The sequence below is a fragment of the Choloepus didactylus genome, chromosome 2 (assembly GCF_015220235.1).
Source record: "Choloepus didactylus isolate mChoDid1 chromosome 2, mChoDid1.pri, whole genome shotgun sequence".
Lineage (NCBI taxonomy): Eukaryota > Metazoa > Chordata > Mammalia > Pilosa > Megalonychidae > Choloepus > Choloepus didactylus.
The window spans coordinates 113,809,360-113,822,997 of record NC_051308.1 but is presented as its reverse complement, the minus strand read 5'-3'; the positions used below and the strand labels follow the sequence as shown (position 1 = coordinate 113,822,997).

At 40.5% G+C, this 13,638-nt stretch overlaps 1 non-coding gene across 1 annotated transcript; it reads left to right on the top strand.

The window, feature by feature from the left end:
• Positions 1-13,015: 13,015 nt before the first annotated feature.
• Positions 13,016-13,149, top strand: LOC119528376. Its single transcript, XR_005215680.1, has one exon. It is a non-coding gene; the product is annotated as a small nucleolar RNA SNORA52 (small nucleolar RNA).
• The last annotated feature ends 489 nt before the right edge of the window (positions 13,150-13,638 follow it).

Sequence of the window (13,638 nt, the reverse complement as noted above, 5' to 3'; positions counted from 1 at the left end):
AACAGCACCTCCTTTCCTATTTATTCCTTCTGTGTGTCTTAATTTATCTTGTTCTATTACCCTATCCAGGACCTCTCACTTGGCCGTGATAGAAAGGCTTGGAATGTTTGTGAAAGACAGAAAACTAAAATTCTTGCCTGAACAAGAATGTGGCTTTCTGGTAGTCAAATTGTGGTAGCAGCAATCACATATTGAATCAATGTTCTAAGGACTTTACATGACAAGCATCATCTCATTTAATTCTTATAATGACTCTATGAGGTGGGTGCTGCTATTTCCATTTATTGAAGAGAAATTGAGGTTAAATAACTTGCTCAAAGTCATCCAGTTGGTGCCTGATGGAGAAGACCAGATGCCTGACTCCAGGGCTTGTGCTCCCAACTGCACTGCTTGGTCCTCCCTAAACTTTCCAGAGCCCTTGATTAAGGCACTCACCCTCCTGCACACCAAGTCCAGGCAGCCGTGGGGGAAAAGTTTGCATTTCCAACTATTGGGGGCTTTGGAATCAGGATAGCCAAGACCTGTGTCTTCCTGGCAGGGCAGATTTTTGCCACCCAGGATCTTGACCCACTGCTTTACTCGCTGGCTAAGGAAACTTTTCCCAAGCTGAGCCTTCCACAGGAACTGGGAACCTTCCTCTCTAGGTCTCATCTGTGCAGCCAGGAGCCATGGATTTCCAGGACTCTGCGGGTGAGATGTCCTGTGCTCAGAAATGTGGGAATCTCTCTCTCCAGCAGTGGTGGTCCTGGTGATGCTGGGGTCATCCTTAATAGGTCAGAAACCCAGCTCCAAGGGCATACTTTTTACCCACTCATTTAAGGAAAGAGGAAGCAGGGAGAACAACATCCTCTACAATGGTGTCTTCTGGGTTCAGAAGGGAGGACATAATCATAACAGTGATGATACAAACAGCAATAGCTACTATGGGGCACTTGCTGTTTTAGGCACAAGGCTAGGAACTTTACACATATTACCTCATTTAATCCTTACAATAATCTAAAAATACAGATGTTAGTTTCCCCATTTCATATGTGAGAAAACTTGGGTTCAGAGTTTCAGTCACTGGGCCTAAGCCGTATAGCTGGTGACTGGCCCAGACGGCATAGATGGAACTTGGCACCTGGGCTTGTCTGATTCCAGAGTCCGTGTCCTTAGTTTTCTGATCTACTGCCTTAGAAGTCATCACCACCTGGGGAAGGGATGCTTAGGTCTCAGTGGTTACACCCAGGCTCTTGGAAAACTGAACGTTGGCTTCTGAGCTGCTGCTCCATAAATGACTGAAGACTGGCAAGCTCTGCCATGGCATCCACCCAGCAACCAGCTGTTGAAGGTGCTCGCTCAGAGGTGAGGTCGGAAGTGGTCCTTTGATTCATCCATGTTGTTTCACGCCTGAGGCCAATGAGTGGGAGGGGCCCTTTACTTCTAAGATTCTGTGATTCCCAGTGGGAGGTGATGTGCAAAAAACTATTGACAAACAGATGATGTCACCTGTTGACTTGCTTCCCCCTCACAGCGATGTGTGTTGAAGCAACAAGGCCTGGACTAGGTGGATGGGTGAGGCAGGAAGGGAGAACTGCCTGACTCAGAGCAGACAGACTGGAAGGCCAGTCTGAGAGTGGGGTGGGGGGAAGACTCTGAAGCAGGAAACTGAGGCCTGAGTTTGGGGAAAGAAAGGTTGTGACTCATTGAGAGACACACGAATCCAAATGGGAACGCACCCCTGCACGCAAGGCGCACCAAGCAGCTTGCCATGAAGGTGGCGGTACCGCCAGGCCATATTGCTGAAACCCAGAGGGCCACCCCAGGTGGACTTTGATGAGAGAGATTTGGACATTCTAAAAGTTTTCTTAAGGATCCTGGAAAGCAGCTTTGGATGGGCTAGAGCTTTCTGCTCATGGCCCTGTAGCCTTTATCTGATTACCAGCAGTAGGTAAAGCCACACGTGAGGCACAGGCATCTCTCAAAGGTGTCACCCCTCAGCTTGCTGGGCTTGTGGGGAATTCAATAGCATGAAGTCCAACTTGAGGGTTGTCGCCCAGTGCACTGTGACAGGCAGAATCAGATTCCTTATTATATTAGAAAGAGCTCGACAGTATTGCTGAATGTACTTTATTAATGATAGCTCCAGTTTCAGCTTATTATAATGGTAATAATAACAACTGATATTTATATTTTCACATATATTATCTCTTTCACAATTCTGTAAGACAAGTATCATCATTTCTGTTTAACAGATCCAGAGAGGCTCTGAGAGTGGAGGTAAACCACCCAAGGTTATACAGTCAAAAAGTGACAGTCTATATCTGGACCAGACCTTCTAATAGAGACAAGAGCCACCTCCTGTTAATCTATGCATGGAGATAATTGAATAATGTCACCTGATTATTAGGGACAGTGCTGTCTTCATTATTGTGTCCCATCTAGCACCACTACAGACACATATTAGGAGCCAAAAAAAAAAAAAAAAAGAATGAATGTTTATTAGTGTATCACATGCAAAGCATGGTGCGAAACATGAACACAATTTTAGGGAGATGCACACAAGTATTCCTTGACCTCAAGGAGTTTAAAACGTGATTAGGGAAATGTAAATAATCACACAAGGTATGAGTAATAACTCAGATTCAAAATAAAAGAAGCATCAGAAGTGGAACATGGCACAGACAATTGCTGTTAGAATTCAACTGAATTTGGATGAGGGATTATTCCAGGACTTCACAATGAGGGGGAGTTGCTGTGGACTGGGCCATGGGTAAGACGTCAGGGGTTGGAGGGGCCTGAGCTGGGTCTGAAGGATGGAGACACTTTGGAGATGCAGAGATTCCTTCATTCAAGTGTTGATTCAACTGCATCAGAGAGGGATTGAGACCAAGTCCCTGCCTGCATGGACCTCACCTTCTAGGGGGAAGACAGATAAGAAAATCAGGTTATTCTTCAGAATGAAAAGTACTGTAGTGAAAATAAGAAAGGTAAGTGTACAAAAATTAACTGGTGGTGTATGGGAGTCTCATATGGGGAAGCCAGTGACGGCCTCTCTGAGAACATAGTATTTGAGCAGGAAAGGTAGGAACAAAAACAAGAGAAGCAGGAAAGCACATGGCTATGGGGATCCTGTCTTGCAGCAGCCTGAGGCCTCTCATGCTTAAGAGACACTCACAGTTATGGTAGTCCCATTAGAGACTTTCACTAGTAGAAAAACCTGCAGCTGGTTGGAACATAGATTTGATAATGCTATTAATCACATACCATGAGTTTCTGCATAATTTTGTTCAATCCTCACAACTCTCCTTCAAGGTAGTTTTTGCCCACATTTTTTTTGAGAAGAAAGCTGAGACATTGAATGTGAGAAAGCTGCCCCAAGATTGCACAGCTTGCATTTGGAAGAGCAGGGGTTTGAATCTGCATTGTCTGACTCCCAAACCGACGTTCTTAATACTGAGCTAATTATGCATTTCTGAGAAGGAGTAGAATGGTCTCAACTTTGCAAAGAAGGAGGAGAAAAAAAGATCCAAGGGATTAGTGTCAGTGGTATAGAAAGGACCCTGAAGACACATCCTCAGAGGAGGAGAGATGAAGCCGGATCATGGATGGTTTTGTGTGCCAGAACAAAAGTTTCAACTACCTCATATTTGTGGGGTATGGGAGTAGGAAAATGGTTTTGCAAGAAATACTTCAGACAGATAGAAGTTGGTTTGCATAATATCTGCAGCTGTCTCTAGCATGTGCCCCATGATCCTGAGATTACTTAGGGAGCAATGATCAGGATTCTCTAGAAGAGGAAAGGAATGGAGAAAATACCATACACCACTGTGAGCCTGTACCATGGTCCAGGCTTGAAATGAGGCTCTGAATTCAGCACGTGGCAGGGGGTAAGAAAGGGAACTGACAGGATGTTAAAAGAATTTGTTTAGAAGGAACAGAATACACAGAACTAGTTGGTTTATTGGGATTGAGAAAGAGGAAGCAATTGGGGGTGTCTCGGAGACTTTGGGCCCAGTCACTGGAAAATAATGATACCATTGGACAAAAACAGAGGTCAAGGGTATGAAACGGTTTGGGGAGGAAGATGTTAAGCTCAGTTTAAGACATATTTGGGTTAAGACATTGGCAGGACATGACCACGAGGCAGTGATGTGGGGCCAGAACTCCAGATGTAGAAGTCCTGAATATTGAGACTAATATCTAGGAATTGGTTATATAGAGTTGGGAGCTGAATCCTTGGGAATGGATGGGGTCCTGCCTCTGCAGTATGTGCTTATGAGAACACAAACCTTGCCTGACTTGCTCATGGTGGTGATCTCAGTGTAAAGAACAATACCCAGTACATTGAAGGCACTCAGTGGTAAACATGTGTTGCATGAATGAATGAATGAATGAATGAATGAATAGGTAAAGTGGAAGGCCAAGCATTGAGCTGAAGGGGAGATTAGGCATTCAGGAGGAAGTTGAGTTCCAAGTAAAAAAGGCAAAGATGATGAAGTCAGAGAAATTATTCAGAGATTTGGACTAGCCTCTTCATAAGGCTACTTTGGGGTCTCAGATTCTACAAATTCAGGCAGAGAACTAAGACACTGCGAGATTACAGAAGCTAAAGGATGTCATCCAATCAGGTTAGTCACACAGGCTCTCCTTTTCCATCACATGACCCATCTTTGTGTCTTTAAACAATTGAACAGTTATAGTAAGAGATTCCATCTGGAGGAATAGCAGTTTAATCTTAATTAGGTGGGACCTGTTGAACAGGAAAATTGGCATTCATAGTGAGTAAGAAAAACACCCTCTTTTCTGTGGATGATTCCTCAGCACAGAATAATTTGACCCTGATAAATCCGAAATATGCCGACTTGCCTGAGGATGAGTGATAATCCAGCCTAGAAAGGCAAGCATCCCCTCTTCTCTCATGAACATTGCATCAGGCCCAGAGGGATGGCTACTAATGTATGTCATTTACTGCTGAATCTCATGCTTAAGAATTTATTAGCTCTATTGCCAATAATATAGCTGCAACAACTCTGCATGTTTAGAACTTAATTTTCAGGGTTCAAAGCCGTTTTCTACACATATGAAATGTGATCACATGTACCTGAAAGCCATGAAATAACCTTCTCCCTCCATCTACCTCACCTTGCCAGTCATTCATAATAGCAATCTTTCATTAAACATTTACTTAAAAATAAATAAATAAAATAAAATAAACATTTACTGAGAAATTACTATAAGCTAGGCCTTGCACTATACAAGCAAGTAACTCTTTTCCAGTATTTTAGCGGGAGAGAGAGTCGAATATCCTAATAAAGTGTAAGGGGATAAGTGCCTGAGGTAAGCTTTGTGTGCTACAGGAAACAGAGAAGGGATGGTTCCTTCACCTGAGGAAATGGCATAAGTTTCTAAGAGGGTATTGTTTGAATATAGTCCTGAAGGATACATAGGAGTTGGTTGGGTTGAGAAGATAGGAAAAAAGAATATTTATTTAGACTAAGCAGCAGCAAATGCAAAGGTCTGGAGAGGTGAGCACATATTTGGTAGCCAACGATTTTCCATGGCTGGACATCAGGGAAGCCAGGGCAGGTGAGTTTATACAGCTGGTCGGGGAACAGATAAGGCAGAGCCTTGCATGATTACCTAAGTTCCTGGGACTTTATCCTGGAGGCAATGGTGGACCATGGCATTTTGGGGGCTGGCTAGGTCTCTCTCCTGTGTTTTCAATCATACTAAAGTTACCCTACCTTCATAAAAGGGGGCATTGTTTAACTTCCTCTTTAGCTACCATGTTCACCCTATCTTCTTTTCTTAGTGTCTTCCCCAAATTTCAAAGAGTACCACTCATGGTTTTATCTTTTATTGAAATAGTCTTTTTACCCCATTGAATAGTGTGTGTGCCTCTAACCATTCTGCTAGATCATCTCATCCAGGCTCAACAAGTCATCTCCCAAACTCTGCACCCAATGGTCTTTCTTCAATTCCAGGGTCCTGGGGCTCTGGGCAGCATTGCCCACTGCTGGTCAGCTCCTGCCCCTTCCTTCATGGCCCTGCACATCCCTTAATGTCCTCTTTCTTTGGGCTTCGTTCCTTTCTTTGCTAAACTCACTTCTAGCTCTACTTCTAAATCTGTGTATTACATCTAAGTTTTAGTCCGTGGCTGTATGATTTTTTTCTTTCTACAGGCTGTCTCTCATTCCACACATTTTGATTAAGGGTCTAATATGTGCTAGGCTCTAAGTAAAGATTTCAGACAGGAAGAGCAGGTGATTCCTTTATGTGAATATCTCCAAAATCTCTATCTCCAGCCATGACATTTCCCACAAATTATAGGTTAAAAATAATCTCTGATTCTCATGCAGTAGTTCCATATGGATGTCTCAGACATATCTCATACTAAAGATAACCATCACTCAAATGAGTTTTTTCTTCAGATGTCTCTACTTTAGATGGTGGGACAATGGTCAGCACCCACACTGAAAACTACAGGTCATCTTTGACTTTCCCTTGATTTTATGTATAATCAATCAAGCTGTATTGCTTTCTCCTATTCAGTAGTTACCCACTTGCCCTTTTCTTTCTATTTCTACCACCATCATTCTTTAATCCTCAGTAAGAATATGGGCAGGGAGGGTTGGAAGTAAAGGATTTAGGCAAAGCTTCGATTATGTGCGGCCAGGTGCTCTAGAACTGAAAATCTTAATCCAGTGGAAGCAAGCTAGCTGTTGTGGAGTCAGAACTCTATGCCATATCTACTCTTTACACTGCACATGTCTCTGGAACAGCACTATACCTTAGAAACTTTAACCCAGATTATTCTCTTATTGTCTTATAGTTCATTGATGTCCAATGCTATAGCTTCATCTAATTCTCAAATTAGCCACCCTTATTTTACTACTTTTTACTACCAATGATTGCTTTTTTTAATTCATATTTTTATCTTTTTTTTTTTTTTCTGCTCACCCCCACTGTCTTCAGGTCATTCTTTCCTTCTGAATTTGATTTCCTTCTTCTTGAAGAAGCAGCTTTGGTAGCTCTTTCAGTCAGTATCCCTTAGTGGTTGGCTCAGTCTTCATCTGAAAGTATCTTTATTCTGTCCTCACCCTTAAATGATATAGTTTTTAGTTGAATATAAAATTCCAGGTCAGGGAGAAGGGCAAGATGGCGGCATAGAGAGGAGTGGAAGCTAAGTAGTCCCCCTGGAACAACTACAAAAAAACAGAAACAACTAGTAAATAATCCAGAATAACTGCAAGGGTACAAACGAGACCATCCACTCATCATACACCAACCTGAATTGGGAGGAATGCCTGAGAACACAGCATAAAATCTGTAAGTAAAACCTGCGGATCCAAGTCGTGAGACCCCCTCCCCCATAGCCCAAGCTGCAAAGCCTTGTGGTGCCAGAGAGAAGCTCTCTCCCAGCAAGCAAATATAGCTCAGCTGAGCTCCAACTGAGGTTTTAAGTAGCGAGTTGAACTGCTCACTACAGGTACGCATCCCCAAAAAACAGACAGAGGCTTTGGGTGATGACTGACCTTGGAGAGCCGGAGGGTCGCCTTGGACTGGGTCTGAAGGGGACTGTCTGTTTCTTTTTCAGCTCAGTGGAGAAAGCCCCAGTCATTTTCAGTTTCCAGGGCTGTGAATCGGGGAAGGGTGGAGACAGCACAAGCAGAGAGACAGACCATTGAAATGCTAATGACCTCCACCTGGGGGGGTCTGTCTTCTCTAGGAGGAAAGGGGTGGGGCCCTTTCCATTCAGAACCAGACCCCAGAGCCTGGGGGAACACGGCCATACCTCCTCACACCAGTCAAGAATTACAGGCTAACAGGCATCACCTGCTGGGCGGAAAAGCACAGTGACCTGAGGCATCAAAGGGTGGAGCAATTTTCTCAGACACACCTACAGGGAAACCAGATACTGAATATTTCTTCCCTCTGGGACCTGAGCCTGTTCTGGTCTGGGAAAACCTGATTTGGATAACCAAGGAAACCATGCCTAGACAACAGAAAATTGCAACCTACACTAAGAAAAACAAAGTTATGGCCCAGTCAAAGGAACAAACGTACACTTCAGCTGAGATACAGGAATTTAAACAACTAATGCTAAATCAAATCAAAAAGTTTAGAGAAGATATCGCAAAGGAGATAGAGGCTGTAAAGGAATCACTGGGCATATATACGGCAGAAATCAAAAGTTCAAAAAAACAACTAGTAGAATCTATGGAAACGAAGGGCACAACACAGGAGATGAAAGACACAATGGAAACATACAACAGAAGATCTCAAGAGGCAGAAGAAAACACTCAGGAACTGGAGAACAAAACACCTGAAAGCCTACACTCAAAGGAGCAGATGGAGAAAAGAATGAAAAAATATGAGCAACATCTCCGGGAACTCAAAGATGAAACAAAGTACAATAATGTACGTATCATTGGTGTCCCAGAAGGAGAAGAGAAGGGAAAGGGGGCAGAAGCAATAATAGAGGAAATAATTAATGAAAATTTCCCATCTCTTATGAAAGACATAAAATTACAGATCCAAGAAGTGCAGTGTACTCCAAACAGAAGAGATATGAATAGGCCTATGCCAAGACACTTAATAATCAGATTATCAAATGTCAAAGACAAAGAGAGAATCCTGAAAGCAGCAAGAGAAAAGCGATCCATTACATACAAAGGAAGCTTCATAAGACTATGTGCGGATCTCTCAGCAGAAACCATGGAGGCAAGAAGGAAGTGGTGTGATATATTTAAGATACTGAAAGAGAAAAACTGTCAACCAAGAATCCTATATCTAGCAAAGCTGTCCTTCAAATATGAGGGAGAGCTCAAAATATTTTCTAACCAACAGACAATGAGAGACTTTGTGAACAAGACACCTGCCCTACAGGAAATACTAAAGGGAGCACTACAGGGTGATAGAAGACAGGAGTGCATGGTTTGGAACACAATTTTGGGAGATGGTAGCACAACAATGTAAGTATACTGAACAAAGGTAACTATGAATATGGTTGAGGGAGGAAGGTGGGGAGCATGTGAGACACCACAAGAAAGGAGGAAAGATAACGACTGGGACTGTGTAACTTGGTGAAATCTAGAGTATTCAACAATTGTGATAAAGTGTACAAATACGTTCTTTTACGAGGGAGAACAAGCAAATGTCAACCTTGCAAGGTGTTAAAAATGGGGAGGCATTGGGGGAGGGATGCAATCAGCATAAACTAGAGACTGTAACTAATAGAATCATTGTATTATGCTTCCTTTAATGTAACAAAGTGATATATCAAGGTGAATGCAGATAAGAGGGGGGGATAGGGGAGGCATGACATTGGTGGTATTGTCTGATTCTTTATTCTACTTTGATTTAAGGTTATTTTTCCTTTTGCTGCTTCCTAGCTGTCATTTTTTTCCCCCTTTCTTTTGCCTCTCTACCTTCTTTGACTCTCCCTCCTGCCTTGTGGAAGAAATGTAGATGCCCTTATATAGATAGTGGTGAAGGTGGTGAACACATAAACGTATGACCATGCAGAGAACCATCGATTATTTACTTGGGATGGAATGTATGGTGAGTGAACAAAACCATATTAAAAAAAAAAAATGGGTTGATGACAAAACCTCGAGGGCAATATACTGAATGAAATAAGCTGGACACATAAGGACAATTATTGCAGGGTCTCACTGATAGGAACTAATCATAATATGTAAACTTGTAGACATGAAATATAAGGTACCAAGATATAGGATGAGGCTTAAGAATGGGGAGTGGTTGCTTAGTATGAGCAGAATGTTCAATTAGGATGTACTTAAATGTTTGGAAATGAACAGGGGTGTTGGTAGTAAGACGTGAGAATAACTAACAGCGCCGAATGGTGTGTGAATGAGGTGGAAAGGGGAAGCTCAGAGTCATGTATGTCACCAGAAGGAAAGTCGGAGGTCAAAAGATGGGAATGTATAAAACTGAATCCTATGGTGGGCAATGTCCATGATCAACTGTACAAATGCTAGAAATTGCTTCCATGAACCAGAACAAATGTATGACAATACAATTAGAAGTTAATAATAGAGGGGCATATAGGGAAGAACTATACACCTATTGCAAACTATATACTACAGTTAGTAGTATTTCAACATTTTTTCATAAACAGTAACAAATGTACTTTATCAATACTACGAGTCAACAATTGAGGGGGGTTGGTTAGGGATAGGGGAGGATTAGAGTTTCCTTTTCTTTTTTCTTTTTTCTTTTGTCATCTTTCACTTTATTTCTTGTCTGGAGTAATGAAAAGTTTCTAAAAATTGAACAAAAATTAAGTGTCATGGATGCACAGCTGTATGAGGGTACCCAGGGGCAAGTGATTGTACACTTTGGATCTTTGGATAATTGTATGTTATCTGAACAATCTCAATAAAAATGAAAAAAAAAAATTCCAGGTCAGCAAATATTTTCTGTGTTTACTTTGAAGACATTATTCTAGTGTTTTCTGCCCCTGGTTGTTGAGAAGGGTGTTTGGGTCTAATTTTCATTCTTTTGGGGTGCTCTTTCACCTCTCTCATGCTTTTTATGATTTTTCCTTTGAGATTTGTTTCTCTGAATATTCATGATTTTCATCAATTCTTGAAAATTTAGAGCCAATGTATTTTCAAATATTGCCTGTTACTCATTCTCTCTGTTATCTTCCTCTGGAACTCTTATAAGTTGCATGCAAGATTTTTACATTCTGTCTTCTAGAAATGACTGCATTTCAAATCATTTCCACAGATTAATCTTTCAGTTCACTATTTCTATTTTCAGTTCTTTCTAAATTGTTATTTGGAGTAATTGTTAGTTTACTACAATATCTAATCCCCCTTCCTTACATATTAGTTAGACTCCTAATTTTTAGTCAGGTCCATACCCGTTTTCTGGCACCTACCTGTGGCCCCGTAACTCAGTTCTGGGCAAAAGGATGCTAGTGGAAGTATCTCTGGGACATTTTCTTAAAGGATAGCTTCATATGCTTTGTCCCTTTCCTTCTTCATTCCTTCCTTCCTCCCCTTGCATAGATTGTGGATTGACAGCTGGAACTACATACTGAACCAAAGAACAAGGGATCCCCAACTCCAAATTATGAATAGAGAGGTATAAGAAGAATGCATCCCAGATGACTGCAAAGCCTTAATAACACTGCTGGATGGCCAACATATGGAATTTTAGGTGAGAAACAAAGTTAATTTTATGTGAGAAACTTCTAACTTATTAAGCACTTACTTTTTGTCTCTTATTCTTAGCCAAACTTAATCTTAACCTATCCTATCCATTGATTTTTAAATGTCACTGATTTTATTTTTAATTTTTTATAGTTCTATTTGATTCCTTTTTCAAGGTGTCTATATGTTTTATTGTGCAATAAATGTCTTACTTATTGTATTTAATAATCCTAAACATACTTATTTTTATAATATGAGATCTTTAATCTGAAATTTTTTTGTAGTCCAATCCTGTTTTACTCTCACTTCAGTGAGATGTACTCATAATTCAAAATTTCAAAACAGACAAGAAAGCAATACACCATGAGTTCATCATTAATGAGGCTTTATTTTTGGGGATCCTGTGTGACTTATATTGAGGACAAGTCCCTCTAGATTAATTTTGGGTTTGTTTCTGCTAGATGCTCCAGGGGTATCTGTCATCTGCCTGGGACTAATTTTTATGTTAATTTCCCAGGTTGAGGAACTCTCAGACCACATGGATAATATACTTTGGAAAGAATGGCAAAACAATCTGAGGCACAGGCCTATGGTTGTAAATTTCAAGTTTATTTTCTCCTTTCCCCCTAAGCTCAGGCAAAAGCCCATGGTAGCCTAGTTTTCAGCCCACCTTTTTCACTGAGGATGACTCCTTTATTACTTGCAAACTTGTCTCCTCCTCATTGGTTTAAGATCCCAAAGCCTTAGAAAATAACATTCCCTGTCCTTAGCTGCAATATCAACTTCTGGTTCTGCTCTTGGTTTCCAAAGTCCCCTTCTATTGTGAGCTTTGGAATTTTTCTTTCTTGCAAGCTTAGATATGCATTAAAGGAGTATTTTTTTATATGCTATCTTGTACTTAAGATAGTTCTAACACCTTTGTGTTAGATTTTAAAGTTTTCTAACAAGCAATATTGCCAGAACCAGTATTTAGCACTTTTGAAAGTTCTAGACTGTCTTGGCTATGCTAAGGGAAACCAAGGGAAAGAATTTCTGCTCTCCTCAGGGCCAGGCACACCCTGGGGTGCTGTGGAGGGACCACCTGCACTTGAAGTGAGAGAACCTCAAAGGGAAACCAAAACCCAGGCACAGATTCCTGACTCTCATTCCGTTTCTAAACATTATGGATTTCTTGTGCAAACACTCGAGGACAAGGATTGTGTCCTGTGCTTCTTGATGTTTCCTCTTACTACCCAGCACTATGTTTTGTATATAGAAGTTGCTCAAAAAAACACTGCTTGATTGATAGTTGACAGTATAAACTATATAATCTGATCTTTGCTTTGTACTGTAGACTCATCAGAAAATTACATCAAAGTGTGGTGCATTCTCAAATACAAAGTAGAACATTAACCCAGTGCAGAAACATGAAAAATGCTTGTGCTCATTTTTGACATTATATCCATTCTGTAACTTATTTACAATCAATAATGAAGAAGAAATGACTAATGTATTACCTTGTTTAGATCAAAATATGTTTAGAAAGAAAATATTTCAGAGATAAAATTGTCCCCAAATCACATCTTTTGCATTTCATGGTTATCAGAGACAATAACAATGTAGCCAGAGCACCCACTGAATGCAGAAAACAAGTCTCTTCTACAGTGACCTGGTTAAAGCTCGAATATATGTAGAGACAAAGGAGGTTAGCTCACTGCCTCACAAGATGTTTATTTCATTTTTGAAAATTTAATTTGTTAGAAAATCTCTTTGAAGTTTTTGATATTATAGTGACTTATTATTACTGAATAATTGTGTTCACTGCAGAAAAAGAAGAAATGTAAATAAAAATATAAATATAAACAATAGGGTCCATCCTACTTCCTGCTGGTCAGCCTGTGACCTGCCAGGCTTTGGTTGTGGACCAGAGCACCCTAGAAGCTTCCCCAGAGGAGAGAGTGGGGCTGTGGTGGGCTCACGCCATTGGCGCTTCTAGACACTCTGGGGGGAAAAAAAATATATATATATATATATATATATATATATATATATATATATATATATATACACACACACACAGAATAGATTAAAATTTGTAATTCTATCATCTGTTGATAATCATTTTTACACCTTGATGTAGACTCCTCTAGGTCTTTTCTATGCAGATTTCTTTCTTTCTTTCTTTCTTTCTTTCTTTCTTTCTTTCTTTCTTTTTCTTTCTTTTTCTTTCTTCCTTTCTTTTCTTTCTTTCTTTCTTTCTTTACAATACTATATTCAAGCTGTGAATGTTACTTTTTCATCTGAACTTTTCACCTCATTATATATCATAGCATCTTTTCATGACAATAAAATTTTATCCATAGTATACTTTTCAGGCATGAATGGTTTTCCAGTTTATGGACAGCCCATCATTTATTTAATCAACTACTTAGTTTGAACATTGTCTTGCCTCCAGTTTTCACTATAACTAAATATGCCATAATGCGCATCA